Source organism: Balaenoptera physalus, assembly GCF_965194825.1.
Source record: "Balaenoptera physalus genome assembly, chromosome: 21".
Taxonomy (NCBI): Eukaryota; Metazoa; Chordata; class Mammalia; order Artiodactyla; family Balaenopteridae; genus Balaenoptera; species Balaenoptera physalus.
In genome coordinates, this window is record NC_138902.1 from 10881918 (window position 1) to 10897514 (window position 15597).

A 15597-nucleotide genomic window follows, 5' to 3' on the forward strand; every position below is an offset into this window, starting at 1 on the left:
TCATCACTCAGCTCGCTACACACTTTTTGTTTTACAGAAGTTTGTTAAACTCCCTTGTTTGTTGATGACACACCTTCCTAGCCTCTTTATTGTTAAGGTTTTAAAGATATTATTTATTAGCATCTTAATGCAGAGTTTATAATTTTATGTACTCAGTCTGCCATCTGAGACTGAAAACTTCCATTTCCTTTAGTAATCAAGAAATAAATCCATTGTTAATACTACTCAGCCATAAAAAAGAACAAAATAATGCCACTTGCAGCAACGTGGATGCAACTAGAGATTATCACACTAAGAGAAGTAAGTCAGAAAGAGATGGGCAAATATCATATGATATCACTTGTATGTGGAATCTAAAAGATGACACAAATGAACCTATCTATGAAACAGAAACGGAATCACAGACATAGAGAACAGACTGGTGGTTGCCAAGGGGGAGGGGGCTGGGGGAGGGATGGAGTGGGAGGTTGGGCTTAGCAGATGTAATCTATAATAGAGAGAAAGGATAAACAACAAGGTCCTACTGTATAGCACAGAGAGCTATATTCAATGTCCTATGATAAACCATAATGGAAAAGAATATTAAAAAAAGAATGTATACATGTGTATAACTGAATCACTTTGCTGTACAGCAGTAATTAACACAACATTGTAAATCAACTATGCTTCTATAAACAAAAAAAAAAAGAAAGAAAGAATTCCATTGTTGCTTCTCAGGAAGAAGTGGGAAGGGTGTTCTGAATTGCAGGCAATGTCAATGGCTAGAATGACTGCATGGAGGAAATTCATGGAAGGTGAGAATGTTTCCCTTCTCCTGGTCCCCCAGCAGCCCAGTAGGAGAGCAGGGCAGGCAGAGCTACTGCCTTTCCACATGCTACTTTAGACATACTGGGTTTCTTTTCTCCCATACCTTTGTGGGCCTGAATTTGACACTAATATGTGCCTTGATGAATGCTTTTTATGTACCGTGTGTAAGACGCACATCATTTTATTTAATATTAGCCACCTTACAAATTAAATATTATTATCTTTATTTTATAGTTGACTAAAGGGAGCCTCAGTGAGATTACGTATTATATCCAGGTTGACACAGCTAATAAGAGGTAGACCTAGAATTTCAGCCACTACTGGTTCCCGTACCCGCCCACTCTCCACTGTAGCAGGGAAAGCATATCGATGTGTAAGAATTCATCTCCCCTTTCCCTCCACTTCCCCTCCGTACTCCTAAAGTCTGAGGCAGTGTGGTATAGTGCGAAGTACTGACTCAGGAGCCAAAAAGGTTGGATTTGGGTTCTTGCCTCTGCCACCTTTGGTGAGATGTTACCTTGGGTCAATCCCTAGACTTTCCTGACCCTTACTTTCCTCATCTGTATAGGAAAGTATAATAAAATCAGCTCTGTCACCACCACCGGATGCAGGAGGATCACACGAGAACCTGTATATTAAAAGGCTCTGCGGTAATCATAGCAGCAGCTCACACCGGTATAGTCCTTTACAATTTGCAAAGTGCAACAATATTGTGAAATAATCCCTACCTGTTCTACAGAGGAAGACTGTGGCTGAGAGCATTTGGGTATCATACAGCTCATACTCTGCAGAATCAGAACTGAAACCCAGGTTTTATTACTCCAGATTCTATTATTTTCCCACACTCTAATGCTGCCACCTTATTTGCAAGAAGATTCTTTAATTATTGGCAGTTAACAATAGAATTTCTTCACAGAGCTCAGTCATTTCAAATTCTATTCTTTCTATTCTTAATTTTATTTATATACTACTTTTCAGGAGCTCACCTATTGCATTAAGTAGATAATAATAAGTAAATAATGTCAATTATTTATTATTCATTTATTACTTTAATATAGTAAATCATACCACAAAGGCCAAAAAATATGAAGCAATTCTTTTTTTTTTAATAAATTTATTTATTTATTTATTTATTTTTGGCTGCGTTGGGTCTTCGTTGCTCTGCGCGGGCTTTCTCTAGTTGTGGCGAGCGGGGGCTACTCTTCCTTGCGGTGAGCGGGCTTCTCATTGCAGTGGCTTCTCTTGTGCACAGGCTCTAGGCGCGCAGGCTTCAGTAGTTGTGGCACACGGGCTCAGTAGTTGTGGCTCGCAGGCTCTAGAGTGCAGGCTCAGTAGTTGTGGCGCGCGGGCTTAGTCGCTCCACGGCATGTGGGATCTTCCCGGACCAGGGCCTGAACCCGTGTCTCCTGCATTGGCAGGAAGATTCTTTACCACTGCGCCAGCAGGGAAACCCTGAAGTAATTCTTTAAAGGTGTTTAAGTTAAAACCAGTAAGGAAATTGGGCCTGACATATCATAATCCCTGGTGCCACTGAATACCATTTCTAGTAGTTGGATGATATTTTCAATAAAATGAAGAGCTTGCCTGCATCCTAAGTATTTACTTTTTAAAAAACATTCCAGCAGGTAACACAATGTTTACATGGCTCTTTGGCCTTAGAATACATCACTGCGGAAGGGGCATAAATCCTCCAACCAGCTCTCTGTGCAGTCCTGTTGCAGAAGACCACACAGTTGTTCTACCCAGAGGGCCCACTGGTCTAGATCATGTCCAGGCCTCAATGCAGCCTCCTTCTGGATTAATGAGGAAAACAGCCAGCAAGCCTAGGACACAGGGTACAAAAGGAAAGACAGCAGATTGGGGCTGAGAGAAAGCAGGGAGAGAGGCAGAGGGAGAAAGCAAAGTCAGAAAACTAGACGCAAAGAAGAAAAAAGACTTTGTGTATCCTCGACATTGGCGTTGCCCTGAGATGGTTAGGTGCACAGAAAGAGAAAAGGATGTTAATTAATATTCAGGTTGCAGAAGCCAAAATGGACAGTTTCTAAGAGTAGAGGCAATTAACTCTCTGCGCACACAAAAGAGAAGCTAAGCAGCCCTTCCTGACTGTCTACAGGTTGCCCTGGTGAGTGGCACGGACTCTGTAGGTCTCATCACTGAAGGGAACCTGCCGGTGGCCAGGCCTGACCTTCCCACATGCCCTGGGGCCTGGGCTGCTTCGCCCACTGGCTGAGGCCACAGTGACATCAGTGACGAGCTGGACCACTCAGCTCATTTCCCAAGAGGAACTAGGTTCAGCGTCAAGGTTTACGATTCCACTGCACCTCTATATAAAACAAATCCCACATTCATCTACCTTAAAAATCAGAATTTAGTTTGGAAAAATAGTAGATTAAGGAGGTACAACCTCATTGTAGAAACCGTAAAAAATGTAAAACATATTTTGAAAAAAATTCACAATCCTGTAAATTCAGAGTAGTTACATTCTTTAAAGAGTAATTTATGTACAACTAGGTTCTAAATTTTCATAATAGACTTATAAAAAGTAACTGTCTGAAACTGCCGCAAGGCTGCCAAGACCTCACCTTCCAGACAGGATTGGAGGGAAATGACTCTGTTCTTAAATCTCTATGTACTTTTAAATTTATTTATTTATTTATTTATTTATTTTTGGCTGTGTTGGGTCTTCATTTCTGTGCGAGGGCTTTCTCCAGTTGTGGCGAGCGGGGCCACTCTTCATCGCGGTGCGCGGGCCTCTCACTGTCGTGGCCTCTCTTGTTGCGGAGCACAGTCTCCAGATGCGCGGGCTCAGTAGTTGTGGCTCACGGGCCTAGCCGCTCCACGGCATGTGGGATCTTCCCAGACCAGGTCTCAAACCCGTGTCCCCTGCATTGGCAGGCAGATTCTTAACCACTGCGCCACCAGGGAAGCCCTATGTACTTTTTTTAAAGTAATGCTTTTAATTTAGACTACAGAATTCTAAACAATATTCTGTACAATTAAAAAAATCATAAACAAGCTGCTGCATGGGAAAAGAGAAACCTATGAATGTTAAATATGACACGCTCTATTCCGGATTCACTCCTGATTTTTAGTAAATGTACTCTGCATTCTTATGTAGTACTATTTCGCATTCTGCTTTACTCACTGTGTCATTTTACGTATCCATGCCCCTGACTCATTTTCTAAGCTGCCATTCCCCCACCCCCCTCCGTTTTTAACTTCACACTCCATCAGCTTTGTTCTGGCCATGTCCCTGGCCTGCTTAGAATCTTCTCTTGGTTCTCCATTGTCTTTAAAATCAAAGCCAAGCTCACAGAACACCTTCTGAGCTGGCCTCTCTGCTTTGGCCCCCTCCCCCCGCACTGGATGCAGAGCATTAATGCAGACTTGATAAGCACTGCTGAGTTCTCTCCAGGATGGATACCCTGATTAGTACTCCCACGCCAGAGCTGACAGCCCACAGCCCCTGCCCACACCTGGCGCTATCCAGCTTGCTGATTTTGCTGGTCTAACTGGTATAAAATGTTTAGGGATGAGTGATGCTTAATGCTTATGGTTTCCTGCTCTGGTCATTGCTTGCTTACAGACTTTACCATCTTCACTTGGAGCACCCATCATTTTCTTCCTGAGTTGCCTTAGATCCTTGTCAGTTTTAGATATGGCAAAAATCTTCTCAAGGGATTAATCTCCAAAATATCCAAACAGCTCATGCAGCTCTATCTCAAAAAAACAAACAACCCAATCAAAAAATGGGCAGAAGACCTAAATAGATGTTTATACAAAGAAGACACACAGATGGCCAACAAACACATGAAAAAACGCTCAACATCACTTAATTATTAGAGAGATGCAAATCAAAACCACAGTGAGGTATCATCTCACACCGGTCAGAATGGCCATCATCAAAAAGTCTACAAATACATGCTGGAGAGGGTGTGGAGTAAAGGGAACCCACACTGTTGGTGGGAATGTAAATTGATACAGCCACTATGGAGAACAGTATGGAGGCTCCTTAGAAAACTAAAAATAGAACTACCATGTGACCCAGAAATCCCACTCCTGGGCATATACCCAGAGAAAACCATAATTCAAAAAGATACATGCACCCCAATGTTCATTGCAGCACTATTTACAATAACCAGGACATGGAAGCAACCTAAATGTCCATCGACGGATGAATGGATAAAGAAGATGTGGTACATATATACAATGGAATATTACTCAGCCATATAAAAGAATGAAGTTGTGCCATTTGCAGACACATAGATGGACCTAGAAACTGTTATACAGAGTGAAGTGTAAGTCAGAAAGAGAAAAACAAATATATTAATGCATATATGTGGAATCTAGAAAAATGGTATAGATGAACCTATTTGCAAAGCAGAAATAGAGACAGACATAGAGAACAAACGTATGGATACCAAGTGGGGGAAGAGGGGGTGGGATGGATTGGGAGATAGGGATTGACATATATACACTATGTATAAAATAGATAACTAATGAGAATAGACTGTATAGCACAGGGAACGTTACTCAATGCTCTGTGGTGACTTAAATGCGAAGGAAATCCAAGGAAGAGGGGATATATGTATACGTGTGGCTGATTCACTTTGCTGTACAGCAGAAACTAACATTGTAAAGCAAATATACTCCAATTTTTTTAAAAATTCTCCTCTTGGACCCGTCAAGACTTAATCCATAGTGTCCTTCACTGAAGAGATATTCCCAATTTTGATGAAAATAAATTAACATATCTTTTGCTGGAGTCTGTTTGTGAGTTTTAATACTCATTCTTCAAGACTATTCTACTATAATCTGCTCCATGAAATTAGTCATCACCTCCTCTAGGATCTTGAAAGACTTTATTTATACTTCCTTTATTTTATCTGCTTTAAGGAATTTCTTGTGATGTTCTGTTTTGCTTTCTGAAGTCTGACCTCCTCAAGGGTAAGGACTGAGTGTTGTTCATCTCTGAATCCCCAGTGCATTCTGACTCATGGTAGTTCCATGTTGGTGGAATGAATAAATGACCCATGGTAGTGGCCGTGTCGTTATCTATGTGGAATTCCAGCAAGTCATTTCCTCTCGCCCCTACAATGCATTAGCAGAGAACCTTCCGCTCCCATGGTCTCTTTTGTCTACAGTTACTTGGAATTGGAACTCAGACAGAGTGAGTAAAAGACAGCGTCAGATGCTGGTCCCAAGAGATCTTGAAGCAGGGCAGCCCTTCGGGGCATGTGTGCTGCTCTTCAAGGAGGAGAGGTGATCTGCAGGGAGAAGAGAGCAAAAGTCCAAGGGGCCAAGGGAGGGAGATCAGGTTTTCCTTGGTTCTTGCCAGGTTTTCTGCTTCTGATCCCTCATGAAGCTTTGGTCATAAGGTCCCTCTCTATTCCTTTACCTTGAGAAAGCTCTAGTAAGTATCCCAAAGATACCTAGTTACATGTTTTCTACTTAGTAACAGAATAATTGCAACTTTCACATTTTCATTAGCGGTAATAGTAACTTATTCAATATTATGGCTAAGGCATTTTTTTTTCAATATCTTTATTGGAGTATAATTGCTTTACAATGGTTAGTTTCTGCCGTATAACAAAGTGAATCAGCTATATGCATACATGTATCCCCATATCTCCTCCCTCTTGCGTCTCCCTCCCACCCTCCCTATCCACCCGAAGTGAGAGAGTGCTAAGTCATCTTTTTAGTCTTTTAATAACCATACAGAAGTGAACTCACATTCAACTTGTCTCAGTGATCTCTTTTTAACTGGCTACACTTTTTGTTCTTTAGTTGGGCATACCATGCTTATTGCATCCAAAATTTTTCACATGAAAGTGGAAAACTCCGATAGCAATTTGGTGTGTTGGTGGAAGGACCCAATAAAAAGGTAGGAATCAATAGCACTCATTTATTTGTGTGTTAATTCCATTTTATATGTTTTTAAAACATAATTAAACCTGGATCAGTCTTCTATGATTTCACGTTTGTGGTAGTTCATACGGTAACTAGGTTGGGTGAATTTTTTTTTTTTGGCCACGACTTGTGGCTTGTGGGGTCTTAGCTCCCCAACCCGGGATTGAACCCACGCCCTCAGAAGTGAAAGTGCAGAGTCTTAACCATTGGACCGCCAGGGATTTCCCAGGTTGAGTGAATTTAAAAAAGAATTTTTAATTGAAATATAGTTGATTTACAATGTTTTTTGTTTTTTCATAAATGTATTTATTTTATTTTATTTATTTTTGGCTGCACTGGGTCTTTGTTGCTGCGCGGGCTTTCTCTAGTTGTGGTGAGCGGGGGCTTCTCTTGTTGCAGAGCACGGGCTCTAGGCGCACGGGCTTCAGCAGTTGTGGCTCGCAGGCTCTAGAGCGCAGGCTCAGTAGTTGTGGCGCACGGGCTTTGTTGCTCCGCGGCATGTGGGATCTTCCCAGACCAGGGATTGAACCCCTGTCCCCCCGCACTGGCAGGCAGATTCTTAACCACTGCGTCACCAGGGAAGCCCCATTTACAATGTTTTGCAGTTTCAGGTGTACAGCAAAGTGCTATATATGTATATATGTATATTCTTTTCCATTATAGGTTATTACAAGGTATTGAATTTAGTTCCCTGTGCTATACAGTCAGTCCTTGTTGTCTATCTATTTTATATATAGTAGTGTGTATATGTTAATCTCCAACTCCTAATTTAGCTGTCGCCCCCGCCCACTTTGGTGACATAAGATTGTTTTCTATGTCTGTGAGTCTGTTTCTGTTTTGTAAATACATTCATTTGGATCATCTTTTTAGATTCCACAAATAAGCGATATCATATGATACTTGTCTTTCTCTGTCACTTGTCTTTATACTTCTCTTAGTATGATCATCTCTAGGTCCGTTGATGTTGCTGCAAATGGCATTATTTCATTCTTTTTTATGGCTGAGTAATATTCCATTGGGGGAATGAAAATATATATATATACACATATACATATATATATCTTCTTTATTCCTCTGTTGATGGACACTTAGGTTGCTTACATGTCTTGGCTATTGTACTGAGTGAATTTTTTATTTAAAAAAAATGTTATTGTATAATACAACACAGACACCAAAACCCACACTAAACAAATGTATAGCTTAATTAGTAATGATAAGGCGGATACACCCTTGTTATTACCACTCAGGTCAAGAAATAGAAACTCGCTCCCCCCCACCCCATGTGCCCATCACAGTCACACCTCCCTTCAGGTTAAGTTTTAATTATACAAATGACAAAAGGATTAGGTAGGCAATTATGCAAATAATTTTGCAAAGAGAGAGAATGTTTACATATATCATATTAATTTTTAGCACTTAATTTAAAAATCTTACTTGCAGTAAAAAAAATTTATCATAATATTGGAATAATCACTACTCTATATAGTTTATTGTGTGGTCTCTCTCTCTCTATAGATAGAAAGGCAGATAGATAGATGGATAGATATGTATATAGCTTTAATATATTATCCTAGACCGATGGACAGACATATATTTTGTTTTAATATCTTATCCTCACTACACCCCTTCCAGGAGTTTATTTAACAAACAATGAAGCTAAAGATCAAGGATAAAGAAATTTGCTCAAGGAATAAAGGTAGAATTGAAATCAAGCAGATCTAACCCCCTTTCCATGATATCCTGCTATGATAATTCTAAGTGGTTCTTATTTGTTCATTAAACAGGTTTGCCATATCTATGCATGTTCTGTTACTGTATGTTACTGAAAGTAAGAAACTCCATTACTTTAAAAATTATATCATACAACTATTTCACTCCTGAGAATGGTCTTTTTTCTTGATTCATCCTAGCAACGCTTTACTTTATTTTTAGCATAAAATAAATAGGCTGGCTCAAAGCGAGTAACAACAATTCTTACGGAACACATACTGTCAGACACTATGCTGAGCAGTTAACATGGGGAATTTCATTTAACCCTGAAAGTAGTTCTTTGAGGTGCGAGTTATTATCTCCATTTTATAGGTAAGGACACAGAGCGCTGCCAGTAGAAAAAGAGCTGGGATGGAAATCAGGTCTTTCTCGGGCCACAGCTCACACTGCTAGCCCCTCGGATGCACGTCCGCCACACACACCTACTGACTTTGTGCTCACTGGGTCACTGATGGTACCTGCACTGTAGGAGTCTTCTTTTTTTACTTGCATATTCTTGAGTAACTGAACTGAAACTGGAGCAGAAAGAGATACTAGAAAGAAGCAAAGGAACCAACCCCACATCCTATATGTGCTCCTAAGCCTATGTCTCTTGGCTCTTTTCCTGATTTACAGCGTGTCAGGATAAGTGCTTTGGAGGAAAAGCAAGACTTCATCCAATCGTCAGTAGAAAGCCTTGGTGGCTGCAGTTTCTGTGACTTACAAAAAGGATACACAGGAGAAGAGGTAGGGAAAGCTTTGTGTCATACTTATTAATTACTACGGATATTTTAAAAAATATCAAAGAGTGTTATGACAGAGCGGCAATGAAAGAATAACTTTTTCAATATGAACTAGAGTTATTTCGAATTCAGTTTGTGCAGCAGCTTATGTAAACCTGCCTGTCACTGTGAAAGCCCTTGTCTTCTTTTGTTTTCAAAGTCATAACTTAAATGACAAACAAATATGTTAAGTGGCTTTTGTGAACTGGCTACAAGCTTTGCATGCCCTGACTTGTCTGGTACAAAGTGTACAAAACAGACGTGTGATTTATAAACTATGGGGTAATCAAATGAATACAAAGAAAAGGAAAGAATCCTCTATATTTGAGTATTTGGGAATGATACTCTAAAAATACTGTAAGGAAAACTTGCTGCAATTCGCTTGACTTTTCTTTAATCTCCAAGGGACTTGAATAAGGTTGATAAATTAGGTGTGCTAATTTATTCCCCAGCAGTAACATCTGCATTATTTTCTACTGGAAACAATGCTTGAACCTCCAAACCATTCTGTTTCTATGAGAATCATAAGAAGCACAGAGTGACAAGGATCTCAGGAGACAACATAATTCTGGTTTTTAACGTTGGGCCTCTCTGTGCCCCTATTTCCATCTGGAAAAAATGGAGGTATTTTCATTACTTGAAGGATGACACAGAGACCAAAGGTGTTTAGATGTCGTGAGATACCTAGCTGTGTGTTCACATGTGGCAGTTTTGTTTGATGCTTGATTCCTGTACTTTATACGTTTTCATGAGCTGGCTGCTTTTCCTGGGACTGCAGAGAAAGCTGAAGAATACATGCTGTAGTGGCCAGGAGGCTTTAGGGACTCCATCCTTGTCTGATTCTGCTCTTTAGAGCTCTTAAATATAGACATTGATTACACAGTAAAAAAATACTGAACATCACCAAGGATCATTCCATTGCCTTCCCAGGGGATCAGGTGGTATAACATTTAGGATGTGAACATCCCTGGAGTAAAGGCAGTCTTATTTCCATTTAACAGGTGAACAAATTGAGGCCTGGTGAGGTTAGTGAGCTACGCTCAAATTCAAATACATACCACACAGATAGAAATAGGCTGGAACTCAGGTTTCAAATTCTGTGTTCTATTAACTAAACCATTACCTAGTTCATTTTGTATCTCTATTGGTGCTTTCAAAATTGTCCTGAAACATACAGAAATGAAGAAGTGTCTTTGATTGTATTAAATGTGGCTTGATACAAACTAAATCAAATTCAAATTACATTTTAACTTCTTAGGAGAAAGATGAACTAGATCCTTCTGATTGGACAAAAATCACAAGTTATAATAGAGTTCAAAAGGAAATGGATTGTTTGGACCATGAGGTGGCTTCCCTCTATTCAGAACTGTTTCAAGCGAAATTTACCCTCAAATAGCTTGAAAAAGCAAACGTCAAGCTCAGTCAAAGCTGTCAGCTAGCAGAACAGTAAGTGTATGGTTAATATATTCAGCTCGAAGTTCTCCACAACAGTAATTAAGGACTAGTGTTTTTAAAAATTTTGTAACTCTTTTGAAGCATACTTGATTTTCTGGCATCTTTTTTCCTTTTAATAAACAAACAAAGCATATATTTTACAAATATTAAGTTAGCATAACTAAAAGTTGTTATTAATTCTATTTCACCATGGCAACAGGTCACAGGCTATTAAGTAAGGCACCTAAGAAGTAGCCAAAAACATCCAGAACCGTAAGTAAATTAGAATGCAACTAAATAAGCAAATTTTGAGTAAGTAACCACTTTTCCAACCACTTTGATTCACTCATCATCTGTAGATAAATGAAAATCTGCCCTTGGAACTGGCATTTCTAAAACCCAATCTCCAGTCGTCTGCAGAAAACATCACGGGTCTTGAAGATGAAAAGAGAAAACTAACTCGGATGATCAAAAGTCTCAAGGAAGAAAGGGAGCGACCCCTTTCCCAAAAAGATTTGCTGATAAAGGCCTTGATAGCTCAAAACAGGTGCTTGAAGTTTGTCTGCAATTAGCCAGGCCAATGTCCCTTCCTGTGTTCTGCACTGTTGACATATTTCCTCAGCCTTAGTTGGTTTCCAATCAACAATGCTTTATTGATTGATATTTTGCTGATATATAAGACAGTAATGTCATTAGATTTTTTAAAAATGTTTATTTTATATTGGAGTAGAGTTGATTTACAATGTGTGCTATTTTCAGGTGTACAGCAAAGTGATTCAGTTATACATATACATATATCCATTCTTTTTTCAGATTCTTTTCCCATATAGGATATTACAGAATATTGAGTAGAGTACCCTGTGCCATACAGTAGGTCCTTGTTGATTATCTATTTCATACATAGCACTGTTGTGTGTATATGTTAATCCCAACCTACTAATTTATCCCCCCCTCCTTTCCCCTTTGGTAACCATAAGTTTGTTTTCAATTTTTGTGAATCTGTTACTGTTTTGCAAATACGTTCATTTGTATCATTTTTTTAGATTCCACATATAAGTGACATCATATATTTGTCTTTGTCTGACTTACTTCACTTAGTATGATAATCTCTAGATCCATTAGATTTTGCTTAAGAATTATAAATTGTGGGAGATGGTGACTTAAGTAAATTCAAAATGTTATGCTGTGGTAATCTACTAAACCTGAATGTAACAACAGAGAAATTAATTTGTAAAAACCTGCACCATGACTACTCTTTCAAACGATGGAATTGGTCCACTAAAGATTGTCTGAAACCAACCGGGGAACCTGTAGATTACCTGCAATCCCTTCACAGCCCCAGGCCAGCTTTGTTCCCTTTGTAATTCAAAGAGCTTTGCATTTGCTGGCCTTTACTGTTAGGGTGAATGAGTTTTAAAGAAATCACAAACCAATTAAAATACTGGTGTAGCAAAACGAATTTGGAAAGGCAAATGTGTAACCACACACACAAAAGGTTCATGTTTTGGGACTGTTTGCTTTTTTTGACTTTCCATGTGACCATTTTCATTGGTATGATGAACTGAGATTTAGCTACCAATGTTTTTTGAAGAATAATTATATATATATTTAAAATTGTAACACCTTAAAAATATATAGTATACTTACTGTGCTCTGGGATATTTTAAGGAAAATAAATCCATCCTTTTTTTTTTTGCTTTTGGGAGGGTATTAACATGATACAGCTCACATGGTGAAGAAGTGAGGTCTCCCGCCATCAGCATGTGAGGGAGCCACCTTGGAAGCTTTCAGCTGAAGGTGACCCCACCTGAAGGCTGACACACTCACTGCTACCTCGAGAGACCCTGAGCCACCCAGAGACCCTGTTCTCAAATTCTTCACCTGTGATAAAATAAATGTTTGTTATTGTAAGCCACTAAAAAATAAAATAAAATAAACTACTATATGTTGTTGGAGTTTAATCACTGTCACAAAGTATACAGGACTTCTAGCAAGGGCTGCAAGGATGGTAGAAACACTATTACTATCTTGCACTGGGAAAAAATAGAAAACTATTAAGACAGCTTTATTCCATAGGCCTGGCTGCCTTCTTGGATGATTTAATTAAGTGATTATTTATTAAACACCTAGAATTTTTAAAGTATCCACTGTAGTGGATATAAGCTATATGTTTGTCAGAAACTGCCTTTTTATATACCTGCCTTCGTACCTCTCTCTGTTTGCCCGTGGAGACATTTCTTCCCATTTAATCTTTACATTTCTCAGTATTGCAGAAGTTCAGGACTGGAAGAGTCAATCCCGTTGTTCTCTTTTCCTCATTTGTAAAATGGTAACCAAAAGCTCATCTCTCTTCCTACCTCACTGGGATGAGACAGAGTTGACTGTTCTAACAGATACAAAACTGTAGAATCACTCTCTTTATTTAGGGATTCCAATGCATTTAATCATTTTGGTGGGGAAGAGGTGACATTCTGATTGCTAGAGTTTGAACTAAGATGATGGAGAAGGGCAGAATTGGATGTGGTAGCCAAATGAATAGGTGGAGTTTAGTTAATTGCTTACATAATGATTTCAGAGGCCGTAAAGGCTCTCTTATGCCTAAAAATTAAACTTCTCTGTAATGCCTGAAAACTTCATTCCTTTCCAGCTGAAGGCTCTCTCTGTTAAAATGCAGAATAAACACCCTGTTTTATCAGTCATTTATACTTTTGTGGAACCGTGCTTTAGATTCTTTCTTGGAATAGATTTTGATAGACAGAAGGATATTGGATACTGTGTGAAGAAGTAGAGAAGAAAGAAGCATAATGTTGTCCAAGACACCTTCAGACACACTGCCTGTTTTTCAGTTTTGCCAATGATTGGTGTGACACAAAAAATAGATTCTGGTTGACTAAGAAATTGACGGACAAATACTTTTTCTATAACTTAAAAAAGGAATTTCAAGCTTATAGAAATGTTAAAATAGTACAAAAAGTCCTATATACTCTTTATTCCCACTTGATAAGAGCCCCTACTTGCTCCATCATTGTCTTTCCCCAACTGGTCATTCATTATGCCTAGACTTGGCTTAGATTTGAGTTTCCAGCTGCTATCACTTCTCTTTTTTTTTCCCCCCCAAAGAACTTCCTTTAGTATTTCTTTTACAGCAGATCTGCTGATGATAAAGCCTTTCAATTATCATTTACCTGAAAGTATTTCATTTATCTAAACATATTTGTAACAGCTACTTTGAAGTCCTTGTCTGATAATTCAACATCTGGGTCATCTTGGAGTCACTTTACATTGACTGTTTTTTCTCTTGATGGACCACGTTGTCCCATTTCTTCTCTTGACTGTGGATCACATTTTCCTGCTCTTCTCATTCCTGTAATTTTTGATTGTATGTTGGGCATTGTGGATGATACAGTGTTAGAGACCCTAGATTCTTTTATCTTCTCTGAAAAGTGTTGAGTTTTGTTCTAGCAGGTAATTAATTTGGCAGGATTCAAATTGTATCTCCAGTGGTAGGCAACAGCTGAACACCCAGCTTAGTTCTTTCAGCCTTTCAGCTGTTTGTTTTCTGCCAGTCTCCTTAGGGTCTCTCATGTAGATTCATAATTCAGGGATCAGCCAAGGACTTGGCAGAATTTACATGTATATTTTGGGGTGCCCCCTTCTGGGGTTCACTTCCTTCTGTGATGTTCCCCTCACTTTTCAGCTTAGAAGCTCTGAACACTGCCCTGTTCCTCAAACCAATTTCACTGTAGCTTTCTCCTTGAGTTCTAGCTATTCTCAACGGGTGGACTAAGAAATACCTTCAGGCAAAAAACCCATATAAACACAGATCTCAGCCAGTGCCGTTCCTTCTTTCAAGCGTCATCTTCTTCCTGGTTTGTCTGCTTATGGTTTCCTTCAGATAGTTGTTTTTATGTTTTGTTCTGAACTCATTATCTGTAAGAGAGTTAGTCTGACACAATTATTCCTCCATTACCAGAAACAGAACCTACAAACACTTTTTAAAAATATAAAAAATAAACATCAATTCTGTAAATTGTTGCCAGTAAATTAATTATTTCAGCAACTACCTACCAAGTATTTACTTTGGGCTAGTTACCGTTCTAGTACTGGGTGCTAGAAAGCATTTCAGACATAAGATTTATATTAGCTTGTAGTCAACTTAAATGGGCCTTTTTTTAAAACCTCAAGATAAAATGTTATTCAGAGACACTTGCAATCCCTTCCCCCCAAAATGAATATAATAAACATACATTAACCTGTTATGTCATAAATACTTTACATTTATGTGGTGTATTTTTTTTTACGATTTCTGAGGCCAAAGGCATTTGCAGTTGAGTTTAATAACATCAATATTTGTTGCAGTTAAAAAGCCCCAACTTTCTTCAGCTAGCTTGCAATTTGTCAAAATATTTTTTTCATACCACTCCCTGGGATGGAGCCACTCTTTCGTAACAGTGAGACCTCTGTCATTTCTTGATTTGGAAGAGAAGAAAGAAACTTTGCAACTAGAAACATCAAAAATAAAAGACGTGAACAGCACAGTGGTCCTTCAGTATCAAATTTGGTGCTGAACGGCTACCAATAACCCCAGTGATTGGCTTCCCCTTTGACTTATCACCATCCTACCTCGGGTGTGGAATGCTGCATAAATGGCTTTAGCTTTTCACTATATCTAAATAAAATAAAGGTCAGCATAGACTCCAGTGCTAAAGGTCACTTGTTTATTTTGGGGCGAGAGGTCCAGGATAGAAGAAAGACGACCTGCTGCTGGAAGTTTCCATGTTCTTCCACCTCCTTGGTTCTTGGCTTAATTCCTCATCCCCACTCTTAAATCCTGTCAAGACCTGTCTCGCCCAAAGAGACTGACTGATAGGAGGCTGAAGAGGGACAAAAAGACAGGCGGGAAATGTTTCTTGCT

The 15597-nt window shown here is 39.1% G+C and overlaps 1 long non-coding RNA gene across 3 annotated transcripts; it reads left to right on the plus strand.

Annotated features, from left to right (window-relative positions):
- The first annotated feature begins 5116 nt into the window (after nt 1-5116).
- Nucleotides 5117-12841, plus strand: LOC309651778. 3 transcript variants are annotated; one of them, XR_014258384.1, is made up of 3 exons: nt 5117-6691; nt 9103-9213; nt 10507-12841. It is a non-coding gene; the product is annotated as an uncharacterized lncRNA (long non-coding RNA). The 3 variants fall into 3 exon arrangements; XR_014258385.1 differs by having other exon boundaries at nt 5117-5977; nt 6595-6691; nt 9103-12841; XR_014258383.1 differs by having other exon boundaries at nt 9103-12841.
- Nucleotides 12842-15597: the final 2756 nt, after the last annotated feature.